Source organism: Schistocerca americana, chromosome 1, assembly GCF_021461395.2.
Source record: "Schistocerca americana isolate TAMUIC-IGC-003095 chromosome 1, iqSchAmer2.1, whole genome shotgun sequence".
In the NCBI taxonomy this organism is placed as follows: domain Eukaryota; kingdom Metazoa; phylum Arthropoda; class Insecta; order Orthoptera; family Acrididae; genus Schistocerca; species Schistocerca americana.
The window spans coordinates 109,067,865-109,092,331 of NC_060119.1; the positions used below are offsets into that span (position 1 = coordinate 109,067,865).

General features: G+C 43.7%; 18 non-coding genes across 18 annotated transcripts; all 18 read right to left on the reverse strand.

Annotated features, from left to right (window-relative positions):
* Nucleotides 1-1,075: 1,075 nt before the first annotated feature.
* On the reverse strand, nucleotides 1,076-1,148 carry Trnar-ucu. Its single transcript has one exon. It is a non-coding gene; the product is annotated as a tRNA-Arg (tRNA).
* Nucleotides 1,149-2,375: 1,227 nt separating this feature from the next.
* Trnar-ucu lies at nucleotides 2,376-2,448 on the reverse strand. Its single transcript has one exon. It is a non-coding gene; the product is annotated as a tRNA-Arg (tRNA).
* A 1,227-nt stretch (nucleotides 2,449-3,675) lies between these two features.
* On the reverse strand, nucleotides 3,676-3,748 carry Trnar-ucu. Its single transcript has one exon. It is a non-coding gene; the product is annotated as a tRNA-Arg (tRNA).
* A 1,227-nt stretch (nucleotides 3,749-4,975) lies between these two features.
* On the reverse strand, nucleotides 4,976-5,048 carry Trnar-ucu. Its single transcript has one exon. It is a non-coding gene; the product is annotated as a tRNA-Arg (tRNA).
* A 1,227-nt stretch (nucleotides 5,049-6,275) lies between these two features.
* On the reverse strand, nucleotides 6,276-6,348 carry Trnar-ucu. The gene has a single exon. It is a non-coding gene; the product is annotated as a tRNA-Arg (tRNA).
* A 1,227-nt stretch (nucleotides 6,349-7,575) lies between these two features.
* Nucleotides 7,576-7,648, reverse strand: Trnar-ucu. The gene has a single exon. It is a non-coding gene; the product is annotated as a tRNA-Arg (tRNA).
* Nucleotides 7,649-8,875: 1,227 nt separating this feature from the next.
* On the reverse strand, nucleotides 8,876-8,948 carry Trnar-ucu. Its single transcript has one exon. It is a non-coding gene; the product is annotated as a tRNA-Arg (tRNA).
* Nucleotides 8,949-10,175: 1,227 nt separating this feature from the next.
* On the reverse strand, nucleotides 10,176-10,248 carry Trnar-ucu. Its single transcript has one exon. It is a non-coding gene; the product is annotated as a tRNA-Arg (tRNA).
* A 1,227-nt stretch (nucleotides 10,249-11,475) lies between these two features.
* Nucleotides 11,476-11,548, reverse strand: Trnar-ucu. Its single transcript has one exon. It is a non-coding gene; the product is annotated as a tRNA-Arg (tRNA).
* A 1,229-nt stretch (nucleotides 11,549-12,777) lies between these two features.
* On the reverse strand, nucleotides 12,778-12,850 carry Trnar-ucu. The gene has a single exon. It is a non-coding gene; the product is annotated as a tRNA-Arg (tRNA).
* A 1,227-nt stretch (nucleotides 12,851-14,077) lies between these two features.
* On the reverse strand, nucleotides 14,078-14,150 carry Trnar-ucu. The gene has a single exon. It is a non-coding gene; the product is annotated as a tRNA-Arg (tRNA).
* Nucleotides 14,151-15,377: 1,227 nt separating this feature from the next.
* Nucleotides 15,378-15,450, reverse strand: Trnar-ucu. The gene has a single exon. It is a non-coding gene; the product is annotated as a tRNA-Arg (tRNA).
* Nucleotides 15,451-16,677: 1,227 nt separating this feature from the next.
* On the reverse strand, nucleotides 16,678-16,750 carry Trnar-ucu. The gene has a single exon. It is a non-coding gene; the product is annotated as a tRNA-Arg (tRNA).
* Nucleotides 16,751-17,977: 1,227 nt separating this feature from the next.
* On the reverse strand, nucleotides 17,978-18,050 carry Trnar-ucu. Its single transcript has one exon. It is a non-coding gene; the product is annotated as a tRNA-Arg (tRNA).
* A 1,227-nt stretch (nucleotides 18,051-19,277) lies between these two features.
* On the reverse strand, nucleotides 19,278-19,350 carry Trnar-ucu. Its single transcript has one exon. It is a non-coding gene; the product is annotated as a tRNA-Arg (tRNA).
* Nucleotides 19,351-20,577: 1,227 nt separating this feature from the next.
* Trnar-ucu lies at nucleotides 20,578-20,650 on the reverse strand. The gene has a single exon. It is a non-coding gene; the product is annotated as a tRNA-Arg (tRNA).
* A 1,227-nt stretch (nucleotides 20,651-21,877) lies between these two features.
* Trnar-ucu lies at nucleotides 21,878-21,950 on the reverse strand. Its single transcript has one exon. It is a non-coding gene; the product is annotated as a tRNA-Arg (tRNA).
* Nucleotides 21,951-23,177: 1,227 nt separating this feature from the next.
* Nucleotides 23,178-23,250, reverse strand: Trnar-ucu. Its single transcript has one exon. It is a non-coding gene; the product is annotated as a tRNA-Arg (tRNA).
* Nucleotides 23,251-24,467: the final 1,217 nt, after the last annotated feature.

The window sequence follows — 24,467 nt, forward strand, 5'->3', positions numbered from 1 at the left end:
ACTCCGAATCGCTCTGTTTACCATGGCCCTACTGATTGAAACACCTGCGTATTGACAGAGTTGCTCTGTACAATCGTAGTAACACAGTCCTGCTATTAGATTCGCTCACGTGCGCTGCTTACAGATAAATGGGAATTACGCTCTTTAGAACAGCATCCACTCACAAAGTGGTAAACGACACACTGGAAACACTGTATGATTAGTCACATTTTTTGACTTTGGTTGACTGCTGTGTCACAGCCGGTCCCCATCATATGTATACACTCCAACGGACGTGTGTGCATTGTTAGCACATTTGCCAGGAACGTTAGCTGCATCACCTCCCTGTCAATTTCATGCCGTCCTCGAAGCGTCAGCCATTGCTTGGTGACAGTGTGTTTCGATGAGACGTGGACAGATGATGCATCTCTCTCGCCGTCAGTTATAGGCGGGAATCATAGTTAATGTAGTTTTCTGCAAGCGTCAGCGGAGCGTCAGACGTCTCTGTCTGGTCTTCTCCCTTCATGCATCCAGCAAGTCCCCTCCTGACAGTCCCCAGCAAAAGCCCCCTGCGCTGAAGCGAATATTGCCGCCGTTTCTATAGATACAGAGTGCCATTGTTTAATGGGAACAGTTAAGGAACCATAGTACTATATCTTGTTGTGAAACAGTCTACTTTTCTCACTTGTGGCCGAGAAAACTGAAACCCTCTCAGCTTGGGCTGGAAGAATTAAAGATCATGACTGGGATTACATACATTGACTCGTGAAGTAATACAAAATTATTTCACTCTTCATTGTATTTGTTTCTGTACAAAATGTGCGTTCTATTGCTATATTTCTATCTGTAGGTAAAAATTGGGTATTGAAAGAAAATTTGCGTGAACAGGCACGTGAAGATATGGTTCCGTTTTTACAGCATTTACACATAACAGCGTCATGGATAACAGATCTACGAGAATTTTGCTTGTATGTGTAAGGTTGACATATTTAAGCATAGAACTGAGGTCACAACAATTTTCACCTTTTGAAGACGCTTGTGGTTACCCATATGTCAATACCCATCTCGTGATTGGCACATGTTTTTAAAAATTGCCCGTCCCTTGTGGGGATCGAACCCACGACCTTTGGATTAGAAGTCCAACGCGCTATCCTCTGCGCCAAAGGGACGCTGTGCAAGTGACGGGCTCAGATGTAAGAGATTCTGCAAGACATGACCCGTGCTACATGTCTCGCGTTACTTTTCTGATAGGCTTACTTTCATATTTCTCTGAAGCAATTACATCAAAGACTCATTATTTATGTAACAGACACGATACATCACTCCGAATCGCTCTGTTTACCATGGCCCTACTGATTGAAACACCTGCGTATTGACAGAGTTGCTCTGTACAATCGTAGTAACACAGTCCTGCTATTAGATTCGCTCACGTGCGCTGCTTACAGATAAATGGGAATTACGCTCTTTAGAACAGCATCCACTCACAAAGTGGTAAACGACACACTGGAAACACTGTATGATTAGTCACATTTTTTGACTTTGGTTGACTGCTGTGTCACAGCCGGTCCCCATCATATGTATACACTCCAACGGACGTGTGTGCCCTTTTAGCACATTTGCCAGGAACGTTAGCTGCATCACCTCCCTGTCAATTTCATGCTGTCCTCGAAGCGTCAGCCATTGCTTGGTGACAGTGTGTTTCGATGAGACGTGGACAGATGATGCATCTCTCTCGCCGTCAGTTATAGTCGGGAATCATACTTAATGTAGTTTTCTGCAAGCGTCAGCGGAGCGTCAGACGTCTCTGTCTGGTCTTCTCCCTTCATGCATCCAGCAAGTCCCCTCCTGACAGTCCCCAGCAAAAGCCCCCTGCGCTGAAGCGAATATTGCCGCCGTTTCTATAGATACAGAGTGCCATTGTTTAATGGGAACAGTTAAGGAACCATAGTACTATATCTTGTTGTGAAACAGTCTACTTTTCTCACTTGTGGCCGAGAAAACTGAAACCCTCTCAGCTTGGGCTGGAAGAATTAAAGATCATGACTGGGATTACATACATTGACTCGTGAAGTAATACAAAATTATTTCACTCTTCATTGTATTTGTTTCTGTACAAAATGTGCGTTCTATTGCTATATTTCTATCTGTAGGTAAAAATTGGGTATTGAAAGAAAATTTGCGTGAACAGGCACGTGAAGATATGGTTCCGTTTTTACAGCATTTACACATAACAGCGTCATGGATAACAGATCTACGAGAATTTTGCTTGTATGTGTAAGGTTGACATATTTAAGCATAGAACTGAGGTCACAACAATTTTCACCTTTTGAAGACGCTTGTGGTTACCCATATGTCAATACCCATCTCGTGATTGGCACATGTTTTTAAAAATTGCCCTTCCCTTGTGGGGATCGAACCCACAACCTTTGTATTAGAAGTCCAACGCGCTATCCTCTGCGCCAAAGGGACGCTGTGCAAGTGACGGGCTCAGATGTAAGAGATTCTGCAAGACATGACCCGTGCTACATGTCTCGCGTTACTTTTCTGATAGGCTTACTTTCATATTTCTCTGAAGCAATTACATCAAAGACTCATTATTTATGTAACAGACACGATACATCACTCCGAATCGCTCTGTTTACCATGGCCCTACTGATTGAAACACCTGCGTATTGACAGAGTTGCTCTGTACAATCGTAGTAACACAGTCCTGCTATTAGATTCGCTCACGTGCGCTGCTTACAGATAAATGGGAATTACGCTCTTTAGAACAGCATCCACTCACAAAGTGGTAAACGACACACTGGAAACACTGTATGATTAGTCACATTTTTTGACTTTGGTTGACTGCTGTGTCACAGCCGGTCCCCATCATATGTATACACTCCAACGGACGTGTGTGCCCTGTTAGCACATTTGCCAGGAACGTTAGCTGCATCACCTCCCTGTCAATTTCATGCCGTCCTCGAAGCGTCAGCCATTGCTTGGTGACAGTGTGTTTCGATGAGACGTGGACAGATGATGCATCTCTCTCGCCGTCAGTTATAGGCGGGAATCATACTTAATGTAGTTTTCTGCAAGCGTCAGCGGAGCGTCAGACGTCTCTGTCTGGTCTTCTCCCTTCATGCATCCAGCAAGTCCCCTCCTGACAGTCCCCAGCAAAAGCCCCCTGCGCTGAAGCGAATATTGCCGCCGTTTCTATAGATACAGAGTGCCATTGTTTAATGGGAACAGTTAAGGAACCATAGTACTATATCTTGTTGTGAAACAGTCTACTTTTCTCACTTGTGGCCGAGAAAACTGAAACCCTCTCAGCTTGGGCTGGAAGAATTAAAGATCATGACTGGGATTACATACATTGACTCGTGAAGTAATACAAAATTATTTCACTCTTCATTGTATTTGTTTCTGTACAAAATGTGCGTTCTATTGCTATATTTCTATCTGTAGGTAAAAATTGGGTATTGAAAGAAAATTTGCGTGAACAGGCACGTGAAGATATGGTTCCGTTTTTACAGCATTTACACATAACAGCGTCATGGATAACAGATCTACGAGAATTTTGCTTGTATGTGTAAGGTTGACATATTTAAGCATAGAACTGAGGTCACAACAATTTTCACCTTTTGAAGACGCTTGTGGTTACCCATATGTCAATACCCATCTCGTGATTGGCACATGTTTTTAAAAATTGCCCATTCCTTGTGGAGATCGAACCCACGACCTTTGGATTAGAAGTCCAACGCGCTATCCTCTGCGCCAAAGGGACACTGTGCAAGTGACGGGCTCAGATGTAAGAGATTCTGCAAGACATGACCCGTGCTACATGTCTCGCGTTACTTTTCTGATAGGCTTACTTTCATATTTCTCTGAAGCAATTACATCAAAGACTCATTATTTATGTAACAGACACGATACATCACTCCGAATCGCTCTGTTTACCATGGCCCTACTGATTGAAACACCTGCGTATTGACAGAGTTGCTCTGTACAATCGTAGTAACACAGTCCTGCTATTAGATTCGCTCACGTGCGCTGCTTACAGATAAATGGGAATTACGCTCTTTAGAACAGCATCCACTCACAAAGTGGTAAACGACACACTGGAAACACTGTATGATTAGTCACATTTTTTGACTTTGGTTGACTGCTGTGTCACAGCCGGTCCCCATCATATGTATACACTCCAACGGACGTGTGTGCATTGTTAGCACATTTGCCAGGAACGTTAGCTGCATCACCTCCCTGTCAATTTCATGCCGTCCTCGAAGCGTCAGCCATTGCTTGGTGACAGTGTGTTTCGATGAGACGTGGACAGATGATGCATCTCTCTCGCCGTCAGTTATAGGCGGGAATCATAGTTAATGTAGTTTTCTGCAAGCGTCAGCGGAGCGTCAGACGTCTCTGTCTGGTCTTCTCCCTTCATGCATCCAGCAAGTCCCCTCCTGACAGTCCCCAGCAAAAGCCCCCTGCGCTGAAGCGAATATTGCCGCCGTTTCTATAGATACAGAGTGCCATTGTTTAATGGGAACAGTTAAGGAACCATAGTACTATATCTTGTTGTGAAACAGTCTACTTTTCTCACTTGTGGCCGAGAAAACTGAAACCCTCTCAGCTTGGGCTGGAAGAATTAAAGATCATGACTGGGATTACATACATTGACTCGTGAAGTAATACAAAATTATTTCACTCTTCATTGTATTTGTTTCTGTACAAAATGTGCGTTCTATTGCTATATTTCTATCTGTAGGTAAAAATTGGGTATTGAAAGAAAATTTGCGTGAACAGGCACGTGAAGATATGGTTCCGTTTTTACAGCATTTACACATAACAGCGTCATGGATAACAGATCTACGAGAATTTTGCTTGTATGTGTAAGGTTGACATATTTAAGCATAGAACTGAGGTCACAACAATTTTCACCTTTTGAAGACGCTTGTGGTTACCCATATGTCAATACCCATCTCGTGATTGGCACATGTTTTTAAAAATTGCCCGTCCCTTGTGGGGATCGAACCCACGACCTTTGGATTAGAAGTCCAACGCGCTATCCTCTGCGCCAAAGGGACGCTGTGCAAGTGACGGGCTCAGATGTAAGAGATTCTGCAAGACATGACCCGTGCTACATGTCTCGCGTTACTTTTCTGATAGGCTTACTTTCATATTTCTCTGAAGCAATTACATCAAAGACTCATTATTTATGTAACAGACACGATACATCACTCCGAATCGCTCTGTTTACCATGGCCCTACTGATTGAAACACCTGCGTATTGACAGAGTTGCTCTGTACAACCGTAGTAACACAGTCCTGCTATTAGATTCGCTCACGTGCGCTGCTTACAGATAAATGGGAATTACGCTCTTTAGAACAGCATCCACTCACAAAGTGGTAAACGACACACTGGAAACACTGTATGATTAGTCACATTTTTTGACTTTGGTTGACTGCTGTGTCACAGCCGGTCCCCATCATATGTATACACTCCAACGGACGTGTGTGCCCTGTTAGCACATTTGCCAGGAACGTTAGCTGCATCACCTCCCTGTCAATTTCATGCCGTCCTCGAAGCGTCAGCCATTGCTTGGTGACAGTGTGTTTCGATGAGACGTGGACAGATGATGCATCTCTCTCGCTGTCAGTTATAGGCGGGAATCATACTAAATGTAGTTTTCTGCAAGCGTCAGCGGAGCGTCAGACGTCTCTGTCTGGTCTTCTCCCTTCATGCATCCAGCAAGTCCCCTCCTGACAGTCCCCAGCAAAAGCCCCCTGCGCTGAAGCGAATATTGCCGCCGTTTCTATAGATACAGAGTGCCATTGTTTAATGGGAACAGTTAAGGAACCATAGTACTATATCTTGTTGTGAAACAGTCTACTTTTCTCACTTGTGGCCGAGAAAACTGAAACCCTCTCAGCTTGGGCTGGAAGAATTAAAGATCATGACTGGGATTACATACATTGACTCGTGAAGTAATACAAAATTATTTCACTCTTCATTGTATTTGTTTCTGTACAAAATGTGCGTTCTATTGCTATATTTCTATCTGTAGGTAAAAATTGGGTATTGAAAGAAAATTTGCGTGAACAGGCACGTGAAGATATGGTTCCGTTTTTACAGCATTTACACATAACAGCGTCATGGACAACAGATCTACGAGAATTTTGCTTGTATGTGTAAGGTTGACATATTTAAGCATAGAACTGAGGTCACAACAATTTTCACCTTTTGAAGACGCTTGTGGTTACCCATATGTCAATACCCATCTCGTGATTGGCACATGTTTTTAAAAATTGCCCGTCCCTTGTGGGGATCGAACCCACGACCTTTGTATCAGAAGTCCAACGCGCTATCCTCTGCGCCAAAGGGACGCTGTGCAAGTGACGGGCTCAGATGTAAGAGATTCTGCAAGACATGACCCGTGCTACATGTCTCGCGTTACTTTTCTGATAGGCTTACTTTCATATTTCTCTGAAGCAATTACATCAAAGACTCATTATTTATGTAACAGACACGATACATCACTCCGAATCGCTCTGTTTACCATGGCCCTACTGATTGAAACACCTGCGTATTGACAGAGTTGCTCTGTACAATCGTAGTAACACAGTCCTGCTATTAGATTCGCTCACGTGCGCTGCTTACAGATAAATGGGAATTACGCTCTTTAGAACAGCATCCACTCACAAAGTGGTAAACGACACACTGGAAACACTGTATGATTAGTCACATTTTTTGACTTTGGTTGACTGCTGTGTCACAGCCGGTCCCCATCATATGTATACACTCCAACGGACGTGTGTGCCCTGTTAGCACATTTGCCAGGAACGTTAGCTGCATCACCTCCCTGTCAATTTCATGCCGTCCTCGAAGCGTCAGCCATTGCTTGGTGACAGTGTGTTTCGATGAGACGTGGACAGATGATGCATCTCTCTCGCCGTCAGTTATAGGCGGGAATCATACTTAATGTAGTTTTCTGCAAGCGTCAGCGGAGCGTCAGACGTCTCTGTCTGGTCTTCTCCCTTCATGCATCCAGCAAGTCCCCTCCTGACAGTCCCCAGCAAAAGCCCCCTGCGCTGAAGCGAATATTGCCGCCGTTTCTATAGATACAGAGTGCCATTGTTTAATGGGAACAGTTAAGGAACCATAGTACTATATCTTGTTGTGAAACAGTCTACTTTTCTCACTTGTGGCCGAGAAAACTGAAACCCTCTCAGCTTGGGCTGGAAGAATTAAAGATCATGACTGGGATTACATACATTGACTCGTGAAGTAATACAAAATTATTTCACTCTTCATTGTATTTGTTTCTGTACAAAATGTGCGTTCTATTGCTATATTTCTATCTGTAGGTAAAAATTGGGTATTGAAAGAAAATTTGCGTGAACAGGCACGTGAAGATATGGTTCCGTTTTTACAGCATTTACACATAACAGCGTCATGGATAACAGATCTACGAGAATTTTGCTTGTATGTGTAAGGTTGACATATTTAAGCATAGAACTGAGGTCACAACAATTTTCACCTTTTGAAGACGCTTGTGGTTACCCATATGTCAATACCCATCTCGTGATTGGCACATGTTTTTAAAAATTGCCCGTCCCTTGTGGGGATCGAACCCACGACCTTTGGATTAGAAGTCCAACGCGCTATCCTCTGCGCCAAAGGGACGCTGTGCAAGTGACGGGCTCAGATGTAAGAGATTCTGCAAGACATGACCCGTGCTACATGTCTCGCGTTACTTTTCTGATAGGCTTACTTTCATATTTCTCTGAAGCAATTACATCAAAGACTCATTATTTATGTAACAGACACGATACATCACTCCGAATCGCTCTGTTTACCATGGCCCTACTGATTGAAACACCTGCGTATTGACAGAGTTGCTCTGTACAATCGTAGTAACACAGTCCTGCTACTAGATTCGCTCACGTGCGCTGCTTACAGATAAATGGGAATTACGCTCTTTAGAACAGCATCCACTCACAAAGTGGTAAACGACACACTGGAAACACTGTATGATTAGTCACATTTTTTGACTTTGGTTGACTGCTGTGTCACAGCCGGTCCCCATCATATGTATACACTCCAACGGACGTGTGTGCCCTGTTAGCACATTTGCCAGGAACGTTAGCTGCATCACCTCCCTGTCAATTTCATGCCGTCCTCGAAGCGTCAGCCATTGCTTGGTGACAGTGTGTTTCGATGAGACGTGGACAGATGATGCATCTCTCTCGCCGTCAGTTATAGGCGGGAATCATACTTAATGCAGTTTTCTGCAAGCGTCAGCGGAGCGTCAGACGTCTCTGTCTGGTCTTCTCCCTTCATGCATCCAGCAAGTCCCCTCCTGACAGTCCCCAGCAAAAGCCCCCTGCGCTGAAGCGAATATTGCCGCCGTTTCTATAGATACAGAGTGCCATTGTTTAATGGGAACAGTTAAGGAACCATAGTACTATATCTTGTTGTGAAACAGTCTACTTTTCTCACTTGTGGCCGAGAAAACTGAAACCCTCTCAGCTTGGGCTGGAAGAATTAAAGATCATGACTGGGATTACATACATTGACTCGTGAAGTAATACAAAATTATTTCACTCTTCATTGTATTTGTTTCTGTACAAAATGTGCGTTCTATTGCTATATTTCTATCTGTAGGTAAAAATTGGGTATTCAAAGAAAATTTGCGTGAACAGGCACGTGAAGATATGGTTCCGTTTTTACAGCATTTACACATAACAGCGTCATGGATAACAGATCTACGAGAATTTTGCTTGTATGTGTAAGGTTGACATATTTAAGCATAGAACTGAGGTCACAACAATTTTCACCTTTTGAAGACGCTTGTGGTTACCCATATGTCAATACCCATCTCGTGATTGGCACATGTTTTTAAAAATTGCCCGTCCCTTGTGGGGATCGAACCCACGACCTTTGGATTAGAAGTCCAACGCGCTATCCTCTGCGCCAAAGGGACGCTGTGCAAGTGACGGGCTCAGATGTAAGAGATTCTGCAAGACATGACCCGTGCTACATGTCTCGCGTTACTTTTCTGATAGGCTTACTTTCATATTTCTCTGAAGCAATTACATCAAAGACTCATTATTTATGTAACAGACACGATACATCACTCCGAATCGCTCTGTTTACCATGGCCCTACTGATTGAAACACCTGCGTATTGACAGAGTTGCTCTGTACAATCGTAGTAACACAGTCCTGCTATTAGATTCGCTCACGTGCGCTGCTTACAGATAAATGGGAATTACGCTCTTTAGAACAGCATCCACTCACAAAGTGGTAAACGACACACTGGAAACACTGTATGATTAGTCACATTTTTTGACTTTGGTTGACTGCTGTGTCACAGCCGGTCCCCATCATATGTATACACTCCAACGGACGTGTGTGCCCTGTTAGCACATTTGCCAGGAACGTTAGCTGCATCACCTCCCTGTCAATTTCATGCCGTCCTCGAAGCGTCAGCCATTGCTTGGTGACAGTGTGTTTCGATGAGACGTGGACAGATGATGCATCTCTCTCGCCGTCAGTTATAGGCGGGAATCATACTTAATGTAGTTTTCTGCAAGCGTCAGCGGAGCGTCAGACGTCTCTGTCTGGTCTTCTCCCTTCATGCATCCAGCAAGTCCCCTCCTGACAGTCCCCAGCAAAAGCCCCCTGCGCTGAAGCGAATATTGCCGCCGTTTCTATAGATACAGAGTGCCATTGTTTAATGGGAACAGTTAAGGAACCATAGTACTATATCTTGTTGTGAAACAGTCTACTTTTCTCACTTGTGGCCGAGAAAACTGAAACCCTCTCAGCTTGGGCTGGAAGAATTAAAGATCATGACTGGGATTACATACATTGACTCGTGAAGTAATACAAAATTATTTCACTCTTCATTGTATTTGTTTCTGTACAAAATGTGCGTTCTATTGCTATATTTCTATCTGTAGGTAAAAATTGGGTATTGAAAGAAAATTTGCGTGAACAGGCACGTGAAGATATGGTTCCGTTTTTACAGCATTTACACATAACAGCGTCATGGATAACAGATCTACGAGAATTTTGCTTGTATGTGTAAGGTTGACATATTTAAGCATAGAACTGAGGTCACAACAATTTTCACCTTTTGAAGACGCTTGTGGTTACCCATATGTCAATACCCATCTCGTGATTGGCACATGTTTTTAAAAATTGCCCGTCCCTTGTGGGGATCGAACCCACGACCTTTGGATTAGAAGTCCAACGCGCTATCCTCTGCGCCAAAGGGACGCTGTGCAAGTGACGGGCTCAGATGTAAGAGATTCTGCAAGACATGACCCGTGCTACATGTCTCGCGTTACTTTTCTGATAGGCTTACTTTCATATTTCTCTGAAGCAATTACATCAAAGACTCATTATTTATGTAACAGACACGATACATCACTCCGAATCGCTCTGTTTACCATGGCCCTACTGATTGAAACACCTGCGTATTGACAGAGTTGCTCTGTACAATCGTAGTAACACAGTCCTGCTATTAGATTCGCTCACGTGCGCTGCTTACAGATAAATGGGAATTACGCACTTTAGAACAGCATCCACTCACAAAGTGGTAAACGACACACTGGAAACACTGTATGATTAGTCACATTTTTTGACTTTGGTTGACTGCTGTGTCACAGCCGGTCCCCATCATATGTATACACTCCAACGGACGTGTGTGCCCTGTTAGCACATTTGCCAGGAACGTTAGCTGCATCACCTCCCTGTCAATTTCATGCCGTCCTCGAAGCGTCAGCCATTGCTTGGTGACAGTGTGTTTCGATGAGACGTGGACAGATGATGCATCTCTCTCGCCGTCAGTTATAGGCGGGAATCATACTTAATGTAGTTTTCTGCAAGCGTCAGCGGAGCGTCAGACGTCTCTGTCTGGTCTTCTCCCTTCATGCATCCAGCAAGTCCCCTCCTGACAGTCCCCAGCAAAAGCCCCCTGCGCTGAAGCGAATATTGCCGCCGTTTCTATAGATACAGAGTGCCATTGTTTAATGGGAACAGTTAAGGAACCATAGTACTATATCTTGTTGTGAAACAGTCTACTTTTCTCACTTGTGGCCGAGAAAACTGAAACCCTCTCAGCTTGGGCTGGAAGAATTAAAGATCATGACTGGGATTACATACATTGACTCGTGAAGTAATACAAAATTATTTCACTCTTCATTGTATTTGTTTCTGTACAAAATGTGCGTTCTATTGCTATATTTCTATCTGTAGGTAAAAATTGGGTATTGAAAGAAAATTTGCGTGAACAGGCACGTGAAGATATGGTTCCGTTTTTACAGCATTTACACATAACAGCGTCATGGATAACAGATCTACGAGAATTTTGCTTGTATGTGTAAGGTTGACATATTTAAGCATAGAACTGAGGTCACAACAATTTTCACCTTTTGAAGACGCTTGTGGTTACCCATATGTCAATACCCATCTCGTGATTGGCACATGTTTTTAAAAATTGCCCGTCCCTTGTGGGGATCGAACCCACGACCTTTGGATTAGAAGTCCAACGCGCTATCCTCTGCGCCAAAGGGACGCTGTGCAAGCGACGGGCTCAGATGTAAGAGATTCTGCAAGACATGACCCGTGCTACATGTCTCGCGTTACTTTTCTGATAGGCTTACTTTCATATTTCTCTGAAGCAATTACATCAAAGACTCATTATTTATGTAACAGACACGATACATCACTCCGAATCGCTCTGTTTACCATGGCCCTACTGATTGAAACACCTGCGTGTTGACAGAGTTGCTCTGTACAATCGTAGTAACACAGTCCTGCTATTAGATTCGCTCACGTGCGCTGCTTACAGATAAATGGGAATTACGCTCTTTAGAACAGCATCCACTCACAAAGTGGTAAACGACACACTGGAAACACTGTATGATTAGTCACATTTTTTGACTTTGGTTGACTGCTGTGTCACAGCCGGTCCCCATCATATGTATACACACTCCAACGGACGTGTGTGCCCTGTTAGCACATTTGCCAGGAACGTTAGCTGCATCACCTCCCTGTCAATTTCATGCCGTCCTCGAAGCGTCAGCCATTGCTTGGTGACAGTGTGTTTCGATGAGACGTGGACAGATGATGCATCTCTCTCGCCGTCAGTTATAGGCGGGAATCATACTTAATGTAGTTTTCTGCAAGCGTCAGCGGAGCGTCAGACGTCTCTGTCTGGTCTTCTCCCTTCATGCATCCAGCAAGTCCCCTCCTGACAGTCCCCAGCAAAAGCCCCCTGCGCTGAAGCGAATATTGCCGCCGTTTCTATAGATACAGAGTGCCATTGTTTAATGGGAACAGTTAAGGAACCATAGTACTATATCTTGTTGTGAAACAGTCTACTTTTCTCACTTGTGGCCGAGAAAACTGAAACCCTCTCAGCTTGGGCTGGAAGAATTAAAGATCATGACTGGGATTACATACATTGACTCGTGAAGTAATACAAAATTATTTCACTCTTCATTGTATTTGTTTCTGTACAAAATGTGCGTTCTATTGCTATATTTCTATCTGTAGGTAAAAATTGGGTATTGAAAGAAAATTTGCGTGAACAGGCACGTGAAGATATGGTTCCGTTTTTACAGCATTTACACATAACAGCGTCATGGATAACAGATCTACGAGAATTTTGCTTGTATGTGTAAGGTTGACATATTTAAGCATAGAACTGAGGTCACAACAATTTTCACCTTTTGAAGACGCTTGTGGTTACCCATATGTCAATACCCATCTCGTGATTGGCACATGTTTTTAAAAATTGCCCGTCCCTTGTGGGGATCGAACCCACGACATTTGGATTAGAAGTCCAACGCGCTATCCTCTGCGCCAAAGGGACGCTGTGCAAGTGACGGGCTCAGATGTAAGAGATTCTGCAAGACATGACCCGTGCTACATGTCTCGCGTTACTTTTCTGATAGGCTTACTTTCATATTTCTCTGAAGCAATTACATCAAAGACTCATTATTTATGTAACAGACACGATACATCACTCCGAATCGCTCTGTTTACCATGGCCCTACTGATTGAAACACCTGCGTATTGACAGAGTTGCTCTGTACAATCGTAGTAACACAGTCCTGCTATTAGATTCGCTCACGTGCGCTGCTTACAGATAAATGGGAATTACGCTCTTTAGAACAGCATCCACTCACAAAGTGGTAAACGACACACTGGAAACACTGTATGATTAGTCACATTTTTTGACTTTGGTTGACTGCTGTGTCACAGCCGGTCCCCATCATATGTATACACTCCAACGGACGTGTGTGCCCTGTTAGCACATTTGCCAGGAACGTTAGCTGCATCACCTCCCTGTCAATTTCATGCCGTCCTCGAAGCGTCAGCCATTGCTTGGTGACAGTGTGTTTCGATGAGACGTGGACAGATGATGCATCTCTCTCGCCGTCAGTTATAGGCGGGAATCATACTTAATGTAGTTTTCTGCAAGCGTCAGCGGAGCGTCAGACGTCTCTGTCTGGTCTTCTCCCTTCATGCATCCAGCAAGTCCCCTCCTGACAGTCCCCAGCAAAAGCCCCCTGCGCTGAAGCGAATATTGCCGCCGTTTCTATAGATACAGAGTGCCATTGTTTAATGGGAACAGTTAAGGAACCATAGTACTATATCTTGTTGTGAAACAGTCTACTTTTCTCACTTGTGGCCGAGAAAACTGAAACCCTCTCAGCTTGGGCTGGAAGAATTAAAGATCATGACTGGGATTACATACATTGACTCGTGAAGTAATACAAAATTATTTCACTCTTCATTGTATTTGTTTCTGTACAAAATGTGCGTTCTATTGCTATATTTCTATCTGTAGGTAAAAATTGGGTATTGAAAGAAAATTTGCGTGAACAGGCACGTGAAGATATGGTTCCGTTTTTACAGCATTTACACATAACAGCGTCATGGATAACAGATCAACGAGAATTTTGCTTGTATGTGTCAGGTTGACATATTTAAGCATAGAACTGAGGTCACAACAATTTTCACCTTTTGAAGACGCTTGTGGTTACCCATATGTCAATACCCATCTCGTGATTGGCACATGTTTTTAAAAATTGCCCGTCCCTTGTGGGGATCGAACCCACGACCTTTGGATTAGAAGTCCAACGCGCTATCCTCTGCGCCAAAGGGACGCTGTGCAAGCGACGGGCTCAGATGTAAGAGATTCTGCAAGACATGACCCGTGCTACATGTCTCGCGTTACTTTTCTGATAGGCTTACTTTCATATTTCTCTGAAGCAATTACATCAAAGACTCATTATTTATGTAACAGACACGATACATCACTCCGAATCGCTCTGTTTACCATGGCCCTACTGATTGAAACACCTGCGTATTGACAGAGTTGCTCTGTACAATCGTAGTAACACAGTCCTGCTATTAGATTCGCTCACGTGCGCTGCTTACAGATAAATGGGAATTACGCTCTTTAGAACAGCATCCACTCACAAAGTGGTAAACGACACACTGGAAACACTGTATGATTAGTCACATTTTTTGACTTTGGTTGACTGCTGTGTCACAGCCGGTCCCCATCATATGTATACACTCCAACGGACGTGTGTGCCCTGTTAGCACATTTGCCAGGAACGTTAGCTGCATCACCTCCCTGTCAATTTCATGCCGTCCTCGAAGCGTCAGCCATTGCTTGGTGACAGTGTGTTTCGATGAGACGTGGACAGATGATGCATCTCTCTCGCCGTCAGTTATAGGCGGGAATCATACTTAATGTAGTTTTCTGCAAGCGTCAGCGGAGCGTCAGACGTCTCTGTCTCGTCTTCTCCCTTCATGCATCCAGCAAGTCCCCTCCTGACAGTCCCCAGCAAAAGCCCCCTGCGCTGAAGCGAATATTGCCGCCGTTTCTATAGATACAGAGTGCCATTGTTTAATGGGAACAGTTAAGGAACCATAGTACTATATCTTGTTGTGAAACAGTCTACTTTTCTCACTTGTGGCCGAGAAAACTGAAACCCTCTCAGCTTGGGCTGGAAGAATTAAAGATCATGACTGGGATTACATACATTGACTCGTGAAGTAATACAAAATTATTTCACTCTTCATTGTATTTGTTTCTGTACAAAATGTGCGTTCTATTGCTATATTTCTATCTGTAGGTAAAAATTGGGTATTGAAAGAAAATTTGCGTGAACAGGCACGTGAAGATATGGTTCCGTTTTTACAGCATTTACACATAACAGCGTCATGGATAACAGATCTACGAGAATTTTGCTTGTATGTGTAAGGTTGACATATTTAAGCATAGAACTGAGGTCACAACAATTTTCACCTTTTGAAGACGCTTGTGGTTACCCATATGTCAATACCCATCTCGTGATTGGCACATGTTTTTAAAAATTGCCCGTCCCTTGTGGGGATCGAACCCACGACCTTTGGATTAGAAGTCCAACGCGCTATCCTCTGCGCCAAAGGGACGCTGTGCAAGTGACGGGCTCAGATGTAAGAGATTCTGCAAGACATGACCCGTGCTACATGTCTCGCGTTACTTTTCTGATAGGCTTACTTTCATATTTCTCTGAAGCAATTACATCAAAGACTCATTATTTATGTAACAGACACGATACATCACTCCGAATCGCTCTGTTTACCATGGCCCTACTGATTGAAACACCTGCGTATTGACAGAGTTGCTCTGTACAATCGTAGTAACACAGTCCTGCTATTAGATTCGCTCACGTGCGCTGCTTACAGATAAATGGGAATTACGCTCTTTAGAACAGCACCCACTCACAAAGTGGTAAACGACACACTGGAAACACTGTATGATTAGTCACATTTTTTGACTTTGGTTGACTGCTGTGTCACAGCCGGTCCCCATCATATGTATACACTCCAACGGACGTGTGTGCCCTGTTAGCACATTTGCCAGGAACGTTAGCTGCATCACCTCCCTGTCAATTTCATGCCGTCCTCGAAGCGTCAGCCATTGCTTGGTGACAGTGTGTTTCGATGAGACGTGGACAGATGATGCATCTCTCTCGCCGTCAGTTATAGGCGGGAATCATACTTAATGTAGTTTTCTGCAAGCGTCAGCGGAGCGTCAGACGTCTCTGTCTGGTCTTCTCCATTCATGCATCCAGCAAGTCCCCTCCTGACAGTCCCCAGCAAAAGCCCCCTGCGCTGAAGCGAATATTGCCGCCGTTTCTATAGATACAGAGTGCCATTGTTTAATGGAAACAGTTAAGGAACCATAGTACTATATCTTGTTGTGAAACAGTCTACTTTTCTCACTTGTGGCCGAGAAAACTGAAACCCTCTCAGCTTGGGCTGGAAGAATTAAAGATCATGACTGGGATTACATACATTGACTCGTGAAGTAATACAAAATTATTTCACTCTTCATTGTATTTGTTTCTGTACAAAATGTGCGTTCTATTGCTATATTTCTATCTGTAGGTAAATATTGGGTATTGAAAGAAAATTTGCGTGAACAGGCACGTGAAGATATGGTTCCGTTTTTACAGCATTTACACATAACAGCGTCATGGATAACAGATCTACGAGAATTTTGCTTGTATGTGTAAGGTTGACATATTTAAGCATAGAACTGAGGTCACAACAATTTTCACCTTTTGAAGACGCTTGTGGTTACCCATATGTCAATACCCATCTCGTGATTGGCACATGTTTTTAAAAATTGCCCGTCCCTTGTGGGGATCGAACCCACGACCTTTGTATTAGAAGTCCAACGCGCTATCCTCTGCGCCAAAGGGACGCTGTGCAAGTGACGGGCTCAGATGTAAGAGATTCTGCAAGACATGACCCGTGCTTCATGTCTCGCGTTACTTTTCTGATAGGCTTACTTTCATATTTCTCTGAAGCAATTACATCAAAGACTCATTATTTATGTAACAGACACGATACATCACTCCGAATCGCTCTGTTTACCATGGCCCTACTGATTGAAACACCTGCGTATTGACAGAGTTGCTCTGTACAATCGTAGTAACACAGTCCTGCTATTAGATTCGCTCACGTGCGCTGCTTACAGATAAATGGGAATTACGCTCTTTAGAACAGCATCCACTCACGAAGTGGTAAACGACACACTGGAAACACTGTATGATTAGTCACATTTTTTGACTTTGGTTGACTGCTGTGTCACAGCCGGTCCCCATCATATGTATACACTCCAACGGACGTGTGTGCCCTGTTAGCACATTTGCCAGGAACGTTAGCTGCATCACCTCCCTGTCAATTTCATGCCGTCCTCGAAGCGTCAGCCATTGCTTGGTGACAGTGTGTTTCGATGAGACGTGGACAGATGATGCATCTCTCTCGCCGTCAGTTATAGGCGGGAATCATACTTAATGTAGTTTTCTGCAAGCGTCAGCGGAGCGTCAGACGTCTCTGTCTGGTCTTCTCCCTTCATGCATCCAGCAAGTCCCCTCCTGACAGTCCCCAGCAAAAGCCCCCTGCGCTGAAGCGAATATTGCCGCCGTTTCTATAGATACAGAGTGCCATTGTTTAATGGGAACAGTTAAGGAACCATAGTACTATATCTTGTTGTGAAACAGTCTACTTTTCTCACTTGTGGCCGAGAAAACTGAAACCCTCTCAGCTTGGGCTGGAAGAATTAAAGATCATGACTGGGATTACATACATTGACTCGTGAAGTAATACAAAATTATTTCACTCTTCATTGTATTTGTTTCTGTACAAAATGTGCGTTCTATTGCTATATTTCTATCTGTAGGTAAAAATTGGGTATTGAAAGAAAATTTGCGTGAACAGGCACGTGAAGATATGGTTCCGTTTTTACAGCATTTACACATAACAGCGTCATGGATAACAGATCTACGAGAATTTTGCTTGTATGTGTAAGGTTGACATATTTAAGCATAGAACTGAGGTCACAACAATTTTCACCTTTTGAAGACGCTTGTGGTTACCCATATGTCAATACCCATCTCGTGATTGGCACATGTTTTTGAAAATTGCCCGTCCCTTGTGGGGATCGAACCCACGACCTTTGGATTAGAAGTCCAACGCGCTATCCTCTGCGCCAAAGGGACGCTGTGCAAGTGACGGGCTCAGATGTAAGAGATTCTGCAAGACATGACCCGTGCTACATGTCTCGCGTTACTTTTCTGATAGGCTTACTTTCATATTTCTCTGAAGCAATTACATCAAAGACTCATTATTTATGTAACAGACACGATACATCACTCCGAATCGCTCTGTTTACCATGGCCCTACTGATTGAAACACCTGCGTATTGACAGAGTTGCTCTGTACAATCGTAGTAACACAGTCCTGCTATTAGATTCGCTCACGTGCGCTGCTTACAGATAAATGGGAATTACGCTCTTTAGAACAGCATCCACTCACAAAGTGGTAAACGACACACTGGAAACACTGTATGATTAGTCACATTTTTTGACTTTGGTTGACTGCTGTGTCACAGCCGGTCCCCATCATATGTATACACTCCAACGGACGTGTGTGCCCTGTTAGCACATTTGCCAGGAACGTTAGCTGCATCACCTCCCTGTCAATTTCATGCCGTCCTCGAAGCGTCAGCCATTGCTTGGTGACAGTGTGTTTCGATGAGACGTGGACAGATGATGCATCTCTCTCGCCGTCAGTTATAGGCGGGAATCATACTTAATGTAGTTTTCTGCAAGCGTCAGCGGAGCGTCAGACGTCTCTGTCTGGTCTTCTCCCTTCATGCATCCAGCAAGTCCCCTCCTGACAGTCCCCAGCAAAAGCCCCCTGCGCTGAAGCGAATATTGCCGCCGTTTCTATAGATACAGAGTGCCATTGTTTAATGGGAACAGTTAAGGAACCATAGTACTATATCTTGTTGTGAAACAGTCTACTTTTCTCACTTGTGGCCGAGAAAACTGAAACCCTCTCAGCTTGGGCTGGAAGAATTAAAGATCATGACTGGGATTACATACATTGACTCGTGAAGTAATACAAAATTATTTCACTCTTCATTGTATTTGTTTCTGTACAAAATGTGCGTTCTATTGCTATATTTCTATCTGTAGGTAAAAATTGGGTATTGAAAGAAAATTTGCGTGAACAGGCACGTGAAGATATGGTTCCGTTTTTACAGCATTTACACATAACAGCGTCATGGATAACAGATCTACGAGAATTTTGCTTGTATGTGTAAGGTTGACATATTTAAGCATAGAACTGAGGTCACAACAATTTTCACCTTTTGAAGACGCTTGTGGTTACCCATATGTCAATACCCATCTCGTGATTGGCACATGTTTTTAAAAATTGCCCGTCCCTTGTGGGGATCGAACCCACGACCTTTGGATTAGAAGTCCAACGCGCTATCCTCTGCGCCAAAGGGACGCTGTGCAAGTGACGGGCTCAGATGTAAGAGATTCTGCAAGACATGACCCGTGCTACATGTCTCGCGTTACTTTTCTGATAGGCTTACTTTCATATTTCTCTGAAGCAATTACATCAAAGACTCATTATTTATGTAACAGACACGATACATCACTCCGAATCGCTCTGTTTACCATGGCCCTACTGATTGAAACACCTGCGTATTGACAGAGTTGCTCTGTACAATCGTAGTAACACAGTCCTGCTATTAGATTCGCTCACGTGCGCTGCTTACAGATAAATGGGAATTACGCTCTTTAGAACAGCATCCACTCACAAAGTGGTAAACGACACACTGGAAACACTGTATGATTAGTCACATTTTTTGACTTTGGTTGACTGCTGTGTCACAGCCGGTCCCCATCATATGTATACACTCCAACGGACGTGTGTGCCCTGTTAGCACATTTGCCAGGAACGTTAGCTGCATCACCTCCCTGTCAATTTCATGCCGTCCTCGAAGCGTCAGCCATTGCTTGGTGACAGTGTGTTTCGATGAGACGTGGACAGATGATGCATCTCTCTCGCCGTCAGTTATAGGCGGGAATCATACTTAATGTAGTTTTCTGCAAGCGTCAGCGGAGCGTCAGACGTCTCTGTCTGGTCTTCTCCCTTCATGCATCCAGCAAGTCCCCTCCTGACAGTCCCCAGCAAAAGCCCCCTGCGCTGAAGCGAATATTGCCGCCGTTTCTATAGATACAGAGTGCCATTGTTTAATGGGAACAGTTAAGGAACCATAGTACTATATCTTGTTGTGAAACAGTCTACTTTTCTCACTTGTGGCCGAGAAAACTGAAACCCTCTCAGCTTGGGCTGGAAGAATTAAAGATCATGACTGGGATTACATACATTGACTCGTGAAGTAATACAAAATTATTTCACTCTTCATTGTATTTGTTTCTGTACAAAATGTGCGTTCTATTGCTATATTTCTAACTGTAGGTAAAAATTGGGTATTGAAAGAAAATTTGCGTGAACAGGCACGTGAAGATATGGTTCCGTTTTTACAGCATTTACACATAACAGCGTCATGGATAACAGATCTACGAGAATTTTGCTTGTATGTGTAAGGTTGACATATTTAAGCATAGAACTGAGGTCACAACAATTTTCACCTTTTGAAGACGCTTGTGGTTACCCATATGTCAATACCCATCTCGTGATTGGCACATGTTTTTAAAAATTGCCCGTCCCTTGTGGGGATCGAACCCACGACCTTTGGATTAGAAGTCCAACGCGCTATCCTCTGCGCCAAAGGGACGCTGTGCAAGTGACGGGCTCAGATGTAAGAGATTCTGCAAGACATGACCCGTGCTACATGTCTCGCGTTACTTTTCTGATAGGCTTACTTTCATATTTCTCTGAAGCAATTACATCAAAGACTCATTATTTATGTAACAGACACGATACATCACTCCGAATCGCTCTGTTTACCATGGCCCTACTGATTGAAACACCTGCGTATTGACAGAGTTGCTCTGTACAACCGTAGTAACACAGTCCTGCTATTAGATTCGCTCACGTGCGCTGCTTACAGATAAATGGGAATTACGCTCTTTAGAACAGCATCCACTCACAAAGTGGTAAACGACACACTGGAAACACTGTATGATTAGTCACATTTTTTGACTTTGGTTGACTGCTGTGTCACAGCCGGTCCCCATCATATGTATACACTCCAACGGACGTGTGTGCCCTGTTAGCACATTTGCCAGGAACGTTAGCTGCATCACCTCCCTGTCAATTTCATGCCGTCCTCGAAGCGTCAGCCATTGCTTGGTGACAGTGTGTTTCGATGAGACGTGGACAGATGATGCATCTCTCTCGCTGTCAGTTATAGGCGGGAATCATACTTAATGTAGTTTTCTGCAAGCGTCAGCGGAGCGTCAGACGTCTCTGTCTGGTCTTCTCCCTTCATGCATCCAGCAAGTCCCCTCCTGACAGTCCCCAGCAAAAGCCCCCTGCGCTGAAGCGAATATTGCCGCCGTTTCTATAGATACAGAGTGCCATTGTTTAATGGGAACAGTTAAGGAACCATAGTACTATATCTTGTTGTGAAACAGTCTACTTTTCTCACTTGTGGCCGAGAAAACTGAAACCCTTTCAGCTTGGGCTGGAAGAATTAAAGATCATGACTGGGATTACATACATTGACTCGTGAAGTAATACAAAATTAATTCACTCTTCATTGTATTTGTTTCTGTACAAAATGTGCGTTCTATTGCTATATTTCTATCTGTAGGTAAAAATTGGGTATTGAAAGAAAATTTGCGTGAACAGGCACGTGAAGATATGGTTCCGTTTTTACAGCATTTACACATAACAGCGTCATGGATAACAGATCTACGAGAATTTTGCTTGTATGTGTAAGGTTGACATATTTAAGCATAGAACTGAGGTCACAACAATTTTCACCTTTTGAAGACGCTTGTGGTTACCCATATGTCAATACCCATCTCGTGATTGGCACATGTTTTTAAAAATTGCCCGTCCCTTGTGGGGATCGAACCCACGACCTTTGGATTAGAAGTCCAACGCGCTATCCTCTGCGCCAAAGGGACGCTGTGCAAGTGACGGGCTCAGATGTAAGAGATTCTGCAAGACATGACCCGTGCTACATGTCTCGCGTTACTTTTCTGATAGGCTTACTTTCATATTTCTCTGAAGCAATTACATCAAAGACTCATTATTTATGTAACAGACACGATACATCACTCCGAATCGCTCTGTTTACCATGGCCCTACTGATTGAAACACCTGCGTATTGACAGAGTTGCTCTGTACAATCGTAGTAACACAGTCCTGCTATTAGATTCGCTCACGTGCGCTGCTTACAGATAAATGGGAATTACGCTCTTTAGAACAGCATCCACTCACAAAGTGGTAAACGACACACTGGAAACACTGTATGATTAGTCACATTTTTTGACTTTGGTTGACTGCTGTGTCACAGCCGGTCCCCATCATATGTATACACTCCAACGGACGTGTGTGCCCTGTTAGCACATTTGCCAGGAACGTTAGCTGCATCACCTCCCTGTCAATTTCATGCCGTCCTCGAAGCGTCAGCCATTGCTTGGTGACAGTGTGTTTCGATGAGACGTGGACAGATGATGCATCTCTCTCGCCGTCAGTTATAGGCGGGAATCATACTTAATGTAGTTTTCTGCAAGCGTCAGCGGAGCGTCAGACGTCTCTGTCTGGTCTTCTCCCTTCATGCATCCAGCAAGTCCCCTCCTGACAGTCCCCAGCAAAAGCCCCCTGCGCTGAAGCGAATATTGCCGCCGTTTCTATAGATACAGAGTGCCATTGTTTAATGGGAACAGTTAAGGAACCATAGTACTATATCTTGTTGTGAAACAGTCTACTTTTCTCACTTGTGGCCGAGAAAACTGAAACCCTCTCAGCTTGGGCTGGAAGAATTAAAGATCATGACTGGGATTACATACATGGACTCGTGAAGTAATACAAAATTATTTCACTCTTCATTGTATTTGTTTCTGTACAAAATGTGCGTTCTATTGCTATATTTCTATCTGTAGGTAAAAATTGGGTATTGAAAGAAAATTTGCGTGAACAGGCACGTGAAGATATGGTTCCGTTTTTACAGCATTTACACATAACAGCGTCATGGATAACAGATCTACGAGAATTTTGCTTGTATGTGTAAGGTTGACATATTTAAGCATAGAACTGAGGTCACAACAATTTTCACCTTTTGAAGACGCTTGTGGTTACCCATATGTCAATACCCATCTCGTGATTGGCACATGTTTTTAAAAATTGCCCGTCCCTTGTGGGGATCGAACCCACGACCTTTGGATTAGAAGTCCAACGCGCTATCCTCTGCGCCAAAGGGACGCTGTGCAAGTGACGGGCTCAGATGTAAGAGATTCTGCAAGACATGACCCGTGCTACATGTCTCGCGTTACTTTTCTGATAGGCTTACTTTCATATTTCTCTGAAGCAATTACATCAAAGACTCATTATTTATGTAACAGACACGATACATCACTCCGAATTGCTCTGTTTACCATGGCCCTACTGATTGAAACACCTGCGTATTGACAGAGTTGCTCTGTACAATCGTAGTAACACAGTCCTGCTATTAGATTCGCTCACGTGCGCTGCTTACAGATAAATGGGAATTACGCTCTTTAGAACAGCATCCACTCACAAAGTGGTAAACGACACACTGGAAACACTGTATGATTAGTCACATTTTTTGACTTTGGTTGACTGCTGTGTCACAGCCGGTCCCCATCATATGTATACACTCCAACGGACGTGTGTGCCCTGTTAGCACATTTGCCAGGAACGTTAGCTGCATCACCTCCCTGTCAATTTCATGCCGTCCTCGAAGCGTCAGCCATTGCTTGGTGACAGTGTGTTTCGATGAGACGTGGACAGATGATGCATCTCTCTCGCCGTCAGTTATAGGCGGGAATCATACTTAATGTAGTTTTCTGCAAGCGTCAGCGGAGCGTCAGACGTCTCTGTCTGGTCTTCTCCCTTCATGCATCCAGCAAGTCCCCTCCTGACAGTCCCCAGCAAAAGCCCCCTGCGCTGAAGCGAATATTGCCGCCGTTTCTATAGATACAGAGTGCCATTGTTTAATGGGAACAGTTAAGGAACCATAGTACTATATCTTGTTGTGAAACAGTCTACTTTTCTCACTTGTGGCCGAGAAAACTGAAACCCTCTCAGCTTGGGCTGGAAGAATTAAAGATCATGACTGGGATTACATACATTGACTCGTGAAGTAATACAAAATTATTTCACTCTTCATTGTATTTGTTTCTGTACAAAATGTGCGTTCTATTGCTATATTTCTATCTGTAGGTAAAAATTGGGTATTGAAAGAAAATTTGCGTGAACAGGCACGTGAAGATATGGTTCCGTTTTTACAGCATTTACACATAACAGCGTCATGGATAACAGATCTACGAGAATTTTGCTTGTATGTGTAAGGTTGACATATTTAAGCATAGAACTGAGGTCACAACAATTTTCACCATTTGAAGACGCTTGCGGTTACCCATATGTCAATACCCATCTCGTGATTGGCACATGTTTTT